This window comes from Theropithecus gelada, chromosome 7b, assembly GCF_003255815.1.
Source record: "Theropithecus gelada isolate Dixy chromosome 7b, Tgel_1.0, whole genome shotgun sequence".
Taxonomy (NCBI): Eukaryota; Metazoa; Chordata; class Mammalia; order Primates; family Cercopithecidae; genus Theropithecus; species Theropithecus gelada.
The window spans coordinates 6,175,431-6,191,876 of NC_037675.1; the positions used below are offsets into that span (position 1 = coordinate 6,175,431).

General features: G+C 46.8%; 1 pseudogene across 1 annotated transcript; it reads left to right on the forward strand.

Annotated features, from left to right (window-relative positions):
- The first annotated feature begins 13,016 nt into the window (after positions 1-13,016).
- Positions 13,017-14,616, forward strand: LOC112628902 (annotated as a pseudogene). The gene has a single exon (XR_003120499.1). The product of XR_003120499.1 is annotated as an F-actin-capping protein subunit alpha-2 pseudogene (transcript).
- Positions 14,617-16,446: the final 1,830 nt, after the last annotated feature.

Sequence of the window (16,446 nt, forward strand, 5' to 3'; positions counted from 1 at the left end):
TGGGCAAGGGGAAAAGGCAGAAAGGAAGGGAAGGGAAGGAGAGAGGAAGGGAGGGGAAGGGGAAGGGAGGGAGGGAAGCAGGGAAGGAGGGAGAGAGAAGGAAAGAAGGAAAGAAGAGACTCAAGGGATAAGTACTTCCTGAAAGGGGAAAGGCTGCTGCTAAGTCTTTAATCAATACACTTGTTTTTACACTGATGAAGCTGGGATAAATCATACTAAGGACAGCCTTAAAGAAGAAAAAATATCAGCAAAGGATCACAGGCCTGGTGGGGGTTGTGTAAGACATGAGAGGATGGGGGCTCAGGGAGAGGAGGGCCAGGAGTGTGGGGATGAGTTCCAGTTCAGCGGTGTAAGGCTCCCAAGCACCAGCTGGGGGCACCCAGCTTCTCACAGTCCTGCCTCACATCCCCATTGCACCCTACAGCAGAAGCTGCAGCGACCCAGGGCCTTACAGATCATAAGGATAGTTCAATCTGGGAACACAGTAACACCAGGATTGGTTCTGGAGGTTGGGGGGTGGAGGGAGAGAAAGAGATTTATTGTAAGGCATGGGCTGTCAGGTCTGAAATGTTTAGGGCAAGTCTGCAGGCTGGACATCAGCAGGAGTCAGTGCTACAATCTTGAGGAGGTAACAAACAACTCCCAAATCTCATGGCTTCTAACAACAATGGCTTGTTGCTTGCTCTCATGTTATATGTTGGTGCCTGCAGCTCTGCCCCTGTGATCTCTCACTCCAGGACTCAAGGTGAAGGAGGAGCCCCTGTCTGGAACTAGGTATCCCTGAGGCAAGGAGCAGGACAGCTGCAGAAAGCAACGCAATGGCGCTTGTGAAAGGAAAATAGAAACTCTGGACCCCAGTTCATTGTGCCGAAAGGAAAAAAATTAAGCTGAAAGCTGCATCATGCAATCCACTGCCATTCCTTTTGTTCCTAAGCAGGTAGCTACAGGTGAAAGGTTAGAAATCTCCACAGGTGGCCAGGTGCGATGGCTCTCGCCTGTCCCTCACTTTGGGAGGCCGAGGCGGGCAGATTACAAGGTCAGGAGATCGAGACCATCCTGGCTAACATGGTGAAACTCTGTCTCTACTAAAAATACAAAAAATTAGCCAGGTGTGGTGGTGGCATACGCCTGTAGTCCCAGCTACTCGGGAGACTGAGGCAGGAGAATTGTTTGAACCTGGGAGGCAGAGGCTGCAGTGGGCCGAGATCGTGCCACTGTACTCCAGCGTGGTGACAGAGCAAGACTCCATCTCAAAAAAAAAAAAAAAAAAAAAAACTCCACAGGTAGCTACTGTGTTCACCTTATGTAAAGTCCTGATTACTGAGTGCCAGATGAATACATAATTGTCCCCTTCCCTGCTCCTTTTCTCTTGCAACATGTGAATAACTATGCCCTCTTTTCCCTCCAGCCCAGTTTCCCCTTTAAATATTGACACCTTCAAAATCATCTTTGGAGAAAGGCACTAACCTGTCTCTCAGGTGTGTCATTAACTTTGGCGAAATAAGCTTCTCCACTGATTGAGACCTGTCTTGGATACTTTTTGGTGTACATGCTTAGAGCCTCTGCTTGGAGCTGGCCTGTGTCACCTCCACCGTGTTTCATGGGCCATACCCACATGGCCAGGCCTGACAGCAGGGCAGGAAAGGCACACTCTTTGCCCGGGAGGCACCATACATCTCATGGCTGGTGGGGATAAACAGTCCCCTTCTAGGAAGCGGGGCAGTGGATGACAGAAACCAGAATCCAATCCAATTGCCCACACCTGGTCAGCTTCCTTTTTCACGGTTATAATTGACCTTTTTAGCAGCATTATTTTGTAAATGCAGCTGACAAGAAAGAAAGTCATTTTTTTTTTATTTTATTTTATTTTATTTTATTTTTTTTTTGAGACTGAGTCTGGCTCTGTCGCCCAGGCTGGAGTGCGGTGGCCGGGTCTCAGTTCACTGCAAGCTCCGCCTCCCGGGTTCACGCCATTCTCCTGCCTCAGCCTCCCGAGTAGCTGGGACCACAGGCGCCCGCCACTTCGCCCGGCTAGTTTTTTGTATTTTTTAGTAGAGACGGGGTTTCACCGTGTTAGCCAGGATGGTCTCGATCTCCTGACCTCGTGATCCGCCCGTCTCGGCCTCCCAAAGTGCTGGGATTACAGGCTTGAGCCACCGCGCCCGGCCTTAGAAAGTCATTTTACACCATGGTAGAACCAGGCACTGGGATGAAAAGGTCAGCACCGGGGTACAGGGCCCCCTTTTCAGTTCATTCACAGTGCTCCTGTCGGGGTCAGGGGGTGGCCAAGCCCTCCTCAGGCCACTGGGATTCCCCTCACCACAGGCTGCCCTCCCTCCCTGAGGTTATGGGTTCAGCCCGTCTGGGACCTTGGTGGTAGGGTTTTTTGGTGGTAGTCGGGCGTTTGCTTTTTTTTCTCTAATAAACAAAGCAAGAGGTCAGTGGGATGAGCTGGCCACGCTGTCTGAAGCAGGCGGAAGTGCTGTGGTTTCTGGCGACTGTAAACATCTGTGTGCAGGAGGTGGTGTGGGCAGATGTGCTGGCAGAGAGGAGGGCCACTCTGCAGAAGCCCTAGGCTCTCATATCTCTCTCTCCCTTGTTGTTTTGGCAAAAGAATCACATTATTAAAATAGTAGAAGTTCAGATCAAAAATAGAACTAGATAGCTGGAGGCAGTGGCTCCTGCCTGTAGTCCCAGCTACTCAGGAGCCTGAGGCAGGAGGATCATTTGAGCACAGGAGTTAAAGACCAGTCTGGGAAACTTAGGGAGACCCTGTCTCTAAAAATAATAATAATAATAAAAAAGATATAATCTGTGTAGAGCACCCTTGACCCAACTAACTCCATCTTAGAAAAAGACTCCATTTTATATTTCACAGGGCACTTTGCCAACAAGGATAAGATGTTTTGCTTAATAAGAAAAAAAAAAATAGGCTGGGCGCGGTGGCTGAAGCCTGTAATCCCAGCACTTTGGGAGGCCGAGACGGGCGGATCACGAGGTCAGGAGATCGAGACCATCCTGGCTAACACGGTGAAACCCCGTCTCTACTAAAAATACAAAAAACTAGGCCGGGCGCGGTGGCTCAAGCCTGTAATCCCAGCACTTTGGGAGGCCGAGACGGGCGGATCACGAGGTCAGGAGATCGAGACCATCCTGGCTAACACGGTGAAACCCCGTCTCTATTAAGAAATACAAAAAACTAGCCGGGCGAGGTGGCGGGCGCCTGTAGTCCCAGCTACTCGGGAGGCTGAGGCCGGAGAATGGCGTGAACCCGGGAGGCGGAGCTTGCAGTGAGCTGAGATCCGGCCACTGCACCCCAGCCTGGGCGACAGAGCAAGACCCCGTCTCAAAAAAAAAAAAAAAAAAAAAAAGATGCAACTTCCCCAATTGCTCCTGCAAATAACACTATTGTAGATTGGCCTTTTGAGATTTATTTCCAGTTTTTTTGTATGTCCGATGCCCATGGCTCTACCTGGACCTGATGGCTCCACCTGGACTGCCAACCCTGTTCCTGTGGCCCCACCCAGAAGAGATTCAGCTCACAGGAGAACTTCAACCCCCTATGATTTCATCCCCCCCAACCAATCAGCAGCAAGTATCTGTTGATACTTGGCCACTCCCACCACTTCCCCCAAACTGTCTTTGAAAAACCCCTAACCTGTGAGCTTAGGACAAGATGATTTGTGTATGAACTCCATCTCCCATGTGGTAAGGCCGGCCTGGTGTCTATTAAACTCTTTCTCTACTACAATGCTGTGCTCTTTCTTTATGCAGGAGGCAGGAGGAACCCCTCGGGCAGTTACACACAGACCTGTCTCCCAGGTATGTCCCTAACCTTGGCAAAATACACTTCTAAGTTGAAGACCTGTCTTGGATACTTTCTGGTTTACAGTGGAAAGACACAAATATGCATGGACCTGGTTATCGCTAACCTTGCACCACTCATGACATAATCACAAAAGGCAAGATTTGAAAGAGACTCTAGAAACCAAGGTTTGCTGAAAAACCAACTGACAAAAGGCAAATAGGAGAAAAGTCACACAAATTTATTTGGTCATAGTTTTATGTGACACAGGAGACTGTAAAATGAAAACCCAAGATATAGCAGAGTATGAACCCCAAATATCTGAGGCAGGTCTCAGTCGATTTATTTATTTATTTATTGAGACAGTCTGACTCTGTCACCCAGGCTGGAGTGCAGTGGCATGACCTCGGCTCACTGCAGTCTGTGTCTCCTGAGTTCAAGAGATTCTCCTGCCTAAGCCTCTGGAGTAGCTGGAATTATAGGCGCCTGCCACGATGCCCGAGTAATTTTTGACTTTTTAGTAGAGATGGGGTTTCACCATGTTGGCCAGGCTGGTCTTGAACTCCTGAGGTCTCAGTCAATTTAGAACATTTATTTTGCCAAGGTTAAGGAGGCACTCATAACATAGCTTCCGGAGGTCTTGATGACATGTACCCAAGGTGGTTGGGCACAGCTTGGTTCTAAGCACTTTAGGGAGACTTGATACGTCAATCAATGTGTGTAAGATGTATTTAATACATTGGTTCGGTCTGGAAAGGCGGAACAACTCAGAGTTGTGTGTGTGTGTGTGTGGTGTGCTTCCAGGTCATAGGTAGATGAGATATAAACAGTTGCATTCTTTTGAGTATCTGATTAGCCTTTCACTGAATGCACAGTTTACAGGAATATGCCTTAGTCTGGATTAGTGTGAAACAACAAGGCAAAAGAAGCCATCAGATATGCATTTGTCCCATGTGAGCAGAGGGATGACTTTGAGTTTTGAGTTCTGTCCTTTGTCCACAAGGAATTTCCTTGTGGGCAAATTGTGAAGGAGGTATGTAGTGTTTTTTGTTTTTTGTTTTTTTTTTTAAATCTTTGTAGCTATCTTATTTAGGAATAGAATGAGAGGCAGGTTTGCCCAACGCCATTCCAAGCTTGACTTTTCCCTTTGGCTTAGTGATTTGGGGAAGATTTATTTTCCTTTCACAGGAGATTGTCCTTTTTTTTGCTTAGATTCAACAAAGTATGGACAGCTGTATAGAAATATGATTGGACAAAAAGGGTGTGATGTAGCGCTAACAGCCTGAGTGGGGAAACCCAGCAAGCCCTGTCCATGTAGATTCTTCTTGGCCTCTCTCTGCAGCAGTCCCTTTTTTCTGGGTGTGGGGAAGGACACTCTCTGGAATGGAGGTGTTATGACCTGCAGTCAAACAAGGCAGGTTAATTTCTTTATGACCAGTTTTTACACAGAAAGGGGGCAGGATTAGAGCAATATTTTTGGGTTTTATGGCTCGCCATGGGGAAGAGGGGCTCTGGTTTCTATGGCTTGCCTTGGGGAAAGGTTCTAGTTTCTATGGCTAGCCTGTGGGGGAACAAGGGGCTAGAGACAAAAGAGCAGAAGGTCAGAGAAAAACTTATTTCTGGAGCTGCTTCTGAGACCTTCATCTTGGAGTATGGTATTGTGGGCCGCAACACGCCTGTAGATGAAAAGAGTCAAACTCTGTAAAATATTTGAAGAGATTTATTCAGAGCCAAATGTGAGTGACCATGGCCCAGGACACAGCCATCAGGAGGCCCTGAGAACATGTGTCCAAGGTGGTCGGGATGCAGCTTGGTTTTATACCTTTCAGGGAGACATGACACTTTAATCAAATACATTTAAGAAATACATTAGTTTGGTTCAGAAAGGTGGGATAACTGGAAGTGGGGGCTTCCAGGCTATGGATAGATTAAAAGATTTTCTGGTTGACAATTGGTCTTTATCTAACAATCCATTGGGATCAATAGAAAGGAAATGTCTGGGTTACGATAAATGATGATGGAGACCAAATTGTTATTTGCAGAAGAAGCCTCCAGGTAGCAGGCTTCAGAAAGAATAGGTTGTAAATGCTTCTTATTAGACTTAAAGGTCTGTGTTGATGTTAATACTGGAGAGGTATAATGAGGCATGTCCGACCCCTACTTCCCATCATGGCCTGACAGGTTAAATTTTAAGAGCAATTTAGAATCATTTGGGTATATACCCAGTAATGGGATTCCTGGGTCAAATGGTATTTCTGGTTCTAGATCCTTGAGGAATTGCCACACTATCTTCCACAATGGTTGAACTGATTTACACTCCCACCAACAAATGCAAATGTTTATTGCAGCACTATTTACAATAGCAAAGACTTGGAACCAACCTGAATGCTCATCAATGATAGACTGGATAAAGAAAATGTGGCACATATACAGCATGGAATACTATGCAGCCATAAAAAAGAATGAGTTCACGTCCTTTGCGGGGACATGGATGAAGCTGGAAACCATCATTCTCAGCAAACTAACACAGGAACAGAAAACCAAACACTGCATGTTCTTGCTCATAAGTGGGAGTTGAACAATGAGAACACATGGACACAGGGAGGGGAACATCACACACCAGGGCCCGTTAGGGGATGGGGGGAGAGGGGGGGAGAGGGAGAGCATTAGGACAAATACTTAACACATGCGGGGCTTAAAACCTAGATGATGGATTGATAGGTGCAGCAAACCATCATGGCACATGTATACCTATGTAACAGCCCTGCACATTCTGCAAATGTATCCCAGAACTTAAATAAATAAATAAATAAATAAATAAATAAATAAATAAAGGCTGGGTGCGGTGGCTCACATCTGTAATCCTAGCACTTTGGGAGGCTGAGGCGGGCGGATCACGAGTTCAGGAGATCGAGACCATCCTGCTAACACAGTGAAACCCTGTCTCTACTAAAAAAAATTACAAAAAATTAGCCAGGCGTGGTGGCACGTGCCTGTAGTCCCAGCTACTTGTAAGGTTGAGGCAGGAGAATAGCTTGAAGTTGGGAGGCGGAGGTTGCAGTGAGCCCAGATCGTGCCACTGCACTCCAGCCTGGGTAACATAGCAAGACTCCGTCTCAAGGGAAAAAAAAAAAAAAAAAAAAAATTAACAGCGCCCTGGTCAAGGAGAAAGAAGTCCATTCAGATGGTTGGCGGGGTTGGGGGTGGAGAGGGGTGGCGCTTAGAATTTTATTTTTGGTTTATACACTTCACAAAAAGAAAACCTATGTGTGTTAAGTGTGCAGTCCAAGGTCACTCAGGGAAAGCTGCGTACACTGCATTCTGCCATCCCCAGTGCTCAGCACTGAGTGGGTATTCGGTAATGGGATGGAGTCATTCACGAATCCTGGAGCTCCCGTAGGTTCCACTCCAGGGTTTCCAGCTGACAGGGCTCAGGTAAAGGAGCCTCCACCGCAGTGTAAAGGTCTTCAAGATCTGGGATTCCTTCTGTTCTCCAGGTAGTGGGGGAGGGGCACCTCGAAGCCTCTCCTGGTTTGTCTCTCCAGCTTTTCAAGGTAATGTCAACCTAAAAGCTTTTTTAGACGTCCTGTGAACAACGTAAGATCCACAAGCGAGCCAAACAGAACCCATAACTATTGGGTCCACAGATCTGACATTTCTTGTGGGAATAGGACTCCTCGGACTTTATTTTTTTGAGATAGGGTCTCGCTCTATCACGCAGACGAGTGCAGAGGCATGATCACGGCTCACTGCAGCCTCAAGGGATCATCCTGCCTCAACCTCCCTAGTAGCTGGGACTACAGGTGTCCACCACCTTGCCCGGGTAATGTTTATATTTTTAGTAGAGATGGGATTTCGCCATGTTGGCCCGGCTGGTCTTTAACTCCGGAGCTCAAATGATCCGCCCACCTCTGCCCCCTAAAGTGCTGGGATTACTGGTGCGAGCCACCGCACCCAGCTTGGTGCTGTAAACTTGGTCTGAGTTACGCTTCAGACTCTGGGATTCCACTTCAGAAGGAGGATACTTACAGATGTGAATGGAATTTATAAAATGCCAAATTAGGCCGGGCACTGTGGCTCAAGCCTGTAATCCCAGCACTGTGGGGGGCTGAGGCAGGCAGATCAAGAGGTCGAGTTCGAGACCAACCTGGCCAACATGGTGAAACCCCCATGTCTACTAAAAATACAAAAATTAGCTGGGCCTGGTGGCGCGCACCTGTAATCCCAGCTACTCAGAAGGCTGAAGCAGGAGAAGCGCTTGAATCCGGGAGGCGGAGGTTGCAGTGAGCTGAGATCGTGCGATTGCACTCCAGCCTGGGCAACAGAGCGAGACTCTGTCTCTCTCTATATATATACATGCCAAATCAAATAGAATTCAACAGGTTGTGTTATCAGGGGCAAAGCTCACCTTTACTGAGCCCTCACTAATCTCTCATGGACTGTTCTGAATGTTACAATTAAAAGAGTTCGTGTATTCAGAATAAACACCTATGTGGTAGGTACTATCATGAAAACACCGGAGCACAGACAGGGTCAGTAACTTATCCCGGATCACGCAGCAAGAAAGCAGCAGGAGCTGAGATTCAAGTCCAGGAAACCTACATTCTTAGCCCATAGCACACATTGCTACATTGTCTGTAGCCATGATTACTATTCATTGAGCATTTTCTTTGCCTGGGACATGGAACTAGTGTCTTAGAGCTACCTAATTTCATTTACTCCTCAGCACAGTCCCTTCAGGTGAGAGGTATTATTCTCACTTAAACGCAGAGACTGAACTACTTACTCAGGGTCCTGGTGTGTCCAGAGTATGGTTCCTTCTGGTGGGTTTGTGGTCTACCCTGACTTCAAAGAACGAAGACGCGGACTTTTGCCATGAGTGTTTCAGCTCTTAAAGGTGGCACGAACCCAAAGAGCTAAAGAACAAAGCTTAAACAGCATAGAAGAAGACCCCAAAGGGTTGCTGCTGCAGGCTGGTGGTAGGGGCCAGCTTTTATTCCCTTATTTGTCCCCGTCCACGTCCTGCTGATTGGTCCATTGTATAGAGTGCTGATTGGTTCATTTCACAGAGTGCTGGTTGGTCCACTTTACAAATCTCTAGCTAGCTACAGAGTGCTGATTGGTGCATTTTTTTTTGTTTTTTTTGTTTTTTTTGTTTTTTTTGAGACGGAGTCTCGCTCTGTGGCCCAGGCTGGAGTGCAGTGGCCGGATCTCAGCTCACTGCAAGCTCCGCCTCCTGGGTTTACGCCATTCTCCTGCCTCAGCCTCCCGAGTAGCTGGGACTACAGGTGCCCGCCACCTCGCCCGGCTAGTTTTTTGTATTTTTTTTAGTAGAGACGGGGTTTCACCGTGTTAGCCAGGATGGTCTGGATCTCCTGACCTCGTGATCCGCCCGTCTCGGCCTCCCAAAGTGCTGGGATTACAGGCTTGAGCCACCACGCCCGGCCTGATTGGTGCATTTTTACAGAGCACTGATTGGTGCATTTTACAAACCTTTAGCTAGCTACAGAGCACTGATTGGTGCATTTTTACAGAGCACTGATTGGTGCATTTTACAAACTTCTAGCTAGCTACAGAGCATTGATTGGTGCATTTTACAAACCTCTAGCTGGCTAGAGAAAAGTTCTACAAGTCCCCACTAGATCCAGGAAGTCCAGCTGGCTTCACCTCTCACTGGTACTAATTGGTGGTGGAATTGGATTTGGACATCAGGTTGACTCCCAAATCACTCCTCTCCCATATTCTTTCTGTTTTTTGACAGGCAGGGTCTTGGTGTGTTGCCCAAGCTGGAGTGCAGTGGTGCGATATAGACTCACTGCAGCCTCGACCTCCTGGGCTCAGGCAATCCGCCTCAGCCTCCTGGGTAACTAGGATCACAAGTGCGCATCACTATGCCTGGCTAATTTCATTTTTTTTTTTCTTTTTTAGATACAGGATCTCACTATCTTGCCTGGGCTGGTCTTGAACTGCTCAAGGGATCTTCCCACCTTGGCCTCCCAAAGTGCTGGGATTACAGGCGTGAACCACTATGCCAGGCTCTCCATATTCTATATTTCTTGAGGCAGGGTCTCACTTTGTCATCCACGCTGGAGTGCAGTGGCACTATCACAGCTTTACTGCAGCCTTAACTTACCAGGCTTGTATGATTTGCCAACCTCAGCCTCCCCAGTAGCTGGGACTACAGGTGCATGCCAGCATACCCAGCTGATTTTTTTTTTTTTTTTTTTTTTGAGATGGAGTCTTGCTCTGTTGCCCAGACTGGAGCGCAGTGGCACAATCTTGGCTCACTGCAAGCTCCGCCTCCAGGGTTCACGCCATTCTCCTGCCTCAGCTTTCCAAGTAGCTGGGACTACAGGTGCCAGCTACCACGCCCGGCTAATTTTTTGAATTTTTGTAGAGACGGGGTTTCACGGTGTTAGCCAGGATGGTCTCGATCTCCTGACCTCGTGATCCACCCGCCTTGGCCTCCCAAAGTGCTGGGATTACAGACTTAAGCCACTGCGCCCAGCCCTGTGTTTTTTGTCGAGATGGGGTTTCATGTTGCCCGTGCTGGTCTCAAACTCTTGAGCTTAAGCCATCTGCCTGCCTCTCCCTTCCAAACTACTGGGATTACAGGTGCGAGCCACTGCGCCTGGCTCCTCCATATTCTTAAATGTTAATTGAGGTCAGCTAAAATCCCCTGGTGACCATCAAGCAGACCTCCAGAGACAAAAACTCCTTCTCTGGGGAATTCAGAAGTAATTAGGTTTCCCTATTATCTAAAGGCACCTGGTTCCAGGCCTGTTTTCAAGTTAAAATGTGTAAGTAACTAGAATTTCTATACATCTCCGGAATGCATGCATGCAGAAACTCATTGTTCAACCCTGGCTGATATCAAGGCACCAAATGTCTAAAAATGTAATCATGTATCATGCAAATTACCCTTCAGCTCCTACTTTAGGTCCATAAATATCCCTATCGAAAAGTCCGCTGTGATGCACTCTGTCCTGTCTCGCTGAGGCCTCCACTGAACTCTGCTGCAGTGTTCCTTCTTTCTAACCAAACTTCCCTTTTTCTTTCTTTCTTTTTGTTTGAGATGGAGTTTCGCTGTTGTTGCCCAGGCACGATCTCCGCTCACCGCAACCTCCACCTCCTGGCTTCAAGCGATTCTCCTGCCTCAGCCTCCTGAGTAGCTGGGATTACAGGCAGGCGCTATCGCACCCGACTAATTTAAAACTTTCCTTTTTCAAACCTATACTGTTAGTAAATTCTTCTTACCAACCCACAAGCCGATCACTTTCCGAAGCCAGAGCTCTGACCCCTCACCTGGCATTAATAATTGTTGAAGGTGGACGATGGGTCCTGTATGGAGCCTAATGATCCATTCAATCCTTTGTAAAGGAAAAGAAAAATCTCAGGACCCCAAAACTCTTTATGCCAAAGTGAAGCCTGGAGACTGAGTCATGCAGTAACACCAACATTTTCCCAAGCAGAGAGCTGCTGCTTCACAGGCTTGTGTTAAAGCATTATACAGTAGCCAGACTCCCATAAGGAGATGAAAAGTCTCATGACTGCCCTCACAAATTGCTCATAAATTCTTTGCTGTGCCCTAAACCTTTCAAGATATATAGATCCTCCCATAAAACAAGGACATATTAAGTATAACTTCAGGTTTGCAACCTAAGTCTAACCCCTAAAACTACAGTCTTTTAGGTTTTTCACACTGACAAGGCCGATTACAAGCTTATCTTCCTAAGTGCCTCACCTCCTAACCCTCTCTTCCTAGGTTCCTTCTTCCCTTTAAAGACATTTGTAAATTCTGAAAACTGCTTTGGAGAGCATGGGCCACGGATGTTTCTGTGACCTGTTTCTCCTGGGTGTGACCTCAAACTCTCACTCAACAAATCTCGATGAACTGAGTGAGACCCTTGGCTCAGTCTCTAATTTTGGATTAACACTGTCTTAGTTCTTCAGTGGAATATCCAGCTGGGTTTAGAAACCAAATTAAATACAAGAAAGATTAACAAGAGAAAAGCATGCAAGTTTTCGTTGTTGTTTGTTTTTGAGACAGGGTCTGGCTCTGTCACCGAGGCTGGAGTACAGTGATGTGATCACAGCTCACTGCAGCCTCAAATTCCTGGGCTCAGGGAATCCTCCCACCTCAACCTCCCAAGTAACTGGGACTATAGGCACGCACCACCACACCCAGCTAGTATTTTTTGTAGAGTCTCCCTATGTTGCCCAGGCTGGTCTTGAGCTCCTAGGCTAAAGCGATCCTCCTGCCTTGGTCTTCCAAAGTGCTTGGATTACAGGCATGAGCCACCAAGCCCAGCTACAAGTTTTGTTAATTTTATGTGCACATGAGGATCTTCACAAGAGAGTGAAGACCTAAGAAATGACCAAAGCAGAAAGCCTTTTGGACAAAGAATGATCGGTTTTATGAAGGCACTGGGAGAACGGGGGTGGCGGAGCGGGGAGAGAATGGGGTAGAGCCATGGGAAGTTGCACCCTTTGCAGGGGAGAGGAACCTGGCCTCTCCTGTTCCTTGGTGGTAACCTGGGATTCAATCTGTGAGGCGGGAAGCCTGCTAGCAGGACTCTTGCTTTGCTGAGAGTCCCTGTTCCCTTTTTTTTAATTGTTCCTTTTCAAACAATAAACCCTACCCTTCTCACCCTTCAAAGTGTCTGTGAGCCTAATCTTTCATGATTGTGAGAAAAGAACCCAGTTTTTTTCTACAACACTAATGAGAGACCACTAGAGGTGTAGACATGAACGACTGCAGCCATTATTCCAGAGGTCATGAGATATGCCATTTCTGGCCAGGTACGGTGACTCACACCTGTAGTCCCAGGACTTTGGGAGGCCAGGGCAGGAGGATCTGTTGACCCCAGGAGCTGGAGACTAGCCTGGGCAATATACAGAGACCTCATCTCTATTTATTTAAAAACAATTATTTTACAAAAAGATATGGGCCGGGCGCAGTGGCTCATGCCTGTAATCCCAACACTTTGGGAGGCTGAGATGAGAGGGTCACTTGAGGTCAGGAGTTCGAGACCGGCCTGGCCAACATAGTGAAACCCCATCTCTACTAAAAATACAAAAATTAGCCAGGCATGGTGGCGGACACCTGTAATCCCAGCTACTCGGGAAGCTGAGGTGGGAGAATCGCTTGAACCCGGGAGGCAGAGGTTGCAGTGAGCCGAGATAGTACCACTGCAGTCCAGCCTGGGCAAGATAACATCATTAGGACAGAACCTAAGATTGGCCTTTTGAGATGTCTTTTTGTATATCTGACAACCGATGGCTCCACGTGGCCCGGGCAGCTGCTCCTGTGGCTCCACCCAGAAGCAACTGAGTACAGGAGGACCGTTTTCCACACCCCTATGATTGCACCCGGAGCCAATCGGCAGCAAGCACCCATTGCCTAGCCACCCGCCCTTCCCCCAAACTGTCCTTGAAAAACCTCAGCCTCCAATTTTTCAGGAGGCTGATTTGAGTAATAATAAAACTCCGGGGGTGGTGCGCTGCGCGGAGCACCTCACAGAAAGTGGTAAGTCAGGTGGCCACTGCCGCCGCCCCCGCCCCGCCCCCGCCCCCACCGAGTTTGTCGCTAGAAGGAAGATGGCGGGTCTGGAGGCGCAGTTATCTGATGAAAGAAGGGAAAAAGCAGCCCGTGCACAGTATAACTCGGAGCAGTTTACTTGTGTAAAAATGGAAGGTTATGAAGATCAGATATTGATAACAAAACATGGCGACTCGGGAAATGGAACGTTTTTGGATCCAAAGAACAGAATCTGTTTTAAATTTGATCACTTAAGAAAGGAGGCAACTGATCCAAGACCCTGTGAAGTAGAAAATGCAATTGAATCATGGAGAACTTCAGTAGAAACTGCTCTGCGAGCTTACGTAAAATAACATTACCCGAATGGAGCCTGCACTGTGTATGGCAAAAAACAGATGGACAGCAAACCACTACTGCATGCATGGAAAGCCATCAGTTCCCAGCAAAAAACTTTTGGAATGGTCGCCGGAGGTCAGAATGGAGGTTTACAATCACTCCTCCAACCACTCAAGTGGCTGGCGTCTTGAAAATTCAGGTTCATTATTATGAAGACGGTAATGTTCACCTAGTGCGTCATAAAGATATACAAGATTCCCTAACAGTGTCTAATGAAGTGCAAACAGCAAAAGAATTTACAAAGATTGTAGAAGCTGCAGAAAATGAGTACCAGACTGCCATCAGTGAGAATTATCAGACAATGTCGGACACTACTGTCAAAGCCTTCACATCGACAATTGCCAGTTACACGCACTAAGATTGATTGGAACAAGATCCTTAGCTACAAGATTGGCAAAGAGATGCAGAATGCATAAAATGAACATTGCATGACTGGATCATTTTAGTGTCTTTGTGTTAAAAAATTATTGCAAAAGTATTCTGAACTGTCAAGCTGCCCAGTCACATGGGCTATTGCCATTTAAAATCACTGTAATTAGTTTGATTAGAGCACAAAGCTTAGCTAATTAACCATTATTTTTCATTTTGTTCTAAGAGGACTGAAAATCAGTTTAGTTTAAGTGTCTTACTTTCTGTTAGTCCTTTCTTTCTTACAATGAAGAGATGGTTCTTCTAGTTTATGGTTAAAAGTTTTTGAAGTGTTTCAAAAATATTTTACTTACTGTAACCCTAAAATTGTTATCTTTTGGTTTATCAAATGGTTAATTTTGATATTTCTCCAGTTGGTGGTTGATGGATTTAGCCATATATGCTGCTAAAGAAATTGTCTATCTTCTCTCCTTCACCTGTTCCATTTATGTAAGGTTGCGATTAGAGGGAAAACATTTTCTATATCGATTGTGTTTTTAAACCTTTCAAGAAGGTTATTTAGCTAGCTTAGTACTTAATTTTTAAATTTTTTTTATTTTTATTACTATTATTTTTCTTCTTTTTTTTTTTTGAGACGGAGTCTCGCTCTGTCGCCCAGGCTGGAGTGCAGTGGCCGGATCTCAGCTCACTGCAAGCTCCGCCTCCCGGGTTTATGCCATTCTCCTGCCTCAGCCGCCGAAGTACCTGGGACTACAGGCGCCCGCCACCGCGCCCGGCTAGTTTTTTGTATTTTTTTTTTTTAGTAGAGACGGGGTTTCATCATGTTAGCCAGGATGGTCTCGATCTCCTGACCTCGTGATCCGCCCGTCTCGGCCTCCCAAAGTGCAGGGATTACAGGCTTGAGCCACCGTGCCCGGCCTTAATTTTTTTTAAACAAGGCAAGGTCTAATGCTGTTTTGAGATTCTGAAATTAAATGAAAATACTTATTTCAGAAATGCATTTAATGCTTTTTTCTTGTGACAGTTATGCACATCAGCTTGAATTCCATATGTCCCAGAGTTATTTTTATCATAAAGCCACAAATGTATTATAACAAGGCAAATTGTAATATATATAATCCTGAACTCAAAAAAGAAAAAAAACCAAACAAACTCTGATCTTCTGTATACCCGGCCCTACGTGTATAAAAGTCTTTCTCTATTGCAATTCCCCTGTCTTGATAAATCTACTCTATCTAGGCAACAGGCAAGAAGAATACATTGGGAGGTGACAAAAGGGTGGCTCAGAAGGTCCTATCGTATCTACAACTGCTGCTGCTCAGATGCTTTCAGCTTGAAATCATCAATATGCCAGGTCAGGGTATTTTGGGGTGTTATGTCCTTAACTCCTTTGGTCCAAAGAGTTGATTTTACTAATCATTCTGCTTGTGTGTATTTGAAAATTGCCTTCAAAACAAAACCCATGCCTTAGCCACTATGTGGTCCCAACTTAGCAGGTTACTGTAGGTTTCTGAGATGGGTGGGGGAAGGGAAAGGAGGGGGAGGGTTGAACATGGGTTAGCGAAATTCCTCAAATGTTTTGAGCTGTAGAACTCCTTTGGTTTTATTTGAAGAATTTTTATGAGACCAGAAATCGAAGACCTTTCCTTGGGAAGCTGATCTCTCACTCCCTGGGAGGATGCTCAGCCTTGCCTGACTTGGTGCCCTCAGAGAGATGCCTTCTGTGGCTCTTGCACTGGGGTCAGGTAACAGCAGGAAGCCTGTTGACAGGTAACAGCAAGAGAACAGGTGTGGGGGCGCTGGGTCTGGGGAGAGGGCTCTCAGCGACCTGCTTATAGCTCCAGGAACCTTCCAAGCAGGCACGGAGGAGACCTCTCTGAGTAGTGGCCCAGGAGGAGCAGGCAGGTGCCCGGGCAAGGGAATAGGTGGTTACAGCATTTCCAGGTCACTGCAGAAGACAGAAGGGGAACATGGCAAGTCCAGCTGGGACTTGAAATTCCCTGAGTTCATTATGCTCATTTATCTTTGTACACTTTCTCACACAGCAGCTTACTCCATCTCCACAATGCTTCAGGAAGTGGGCAAGGTGGATACTGTGCCTCACAGTTTTCAGCACTGAGGGCAGAGTTTCTGTGACTTGTCAAGGTCACACAATCAAAGGTCACAGAAGGGAGGGCACCATGGGAGCCCAGGATGTCCATGCTCTTTCGACTCTGTCACTCACCATCGGTGGGTTTGGAATCTTTAAATTTGGGGGATCCATTTGGTCTAGAAAGCGTGGGTGTGGCCTGCGGTTACCTGGGAGAGGCATGAGTGCCCCTGGGAGGGGGGTGCC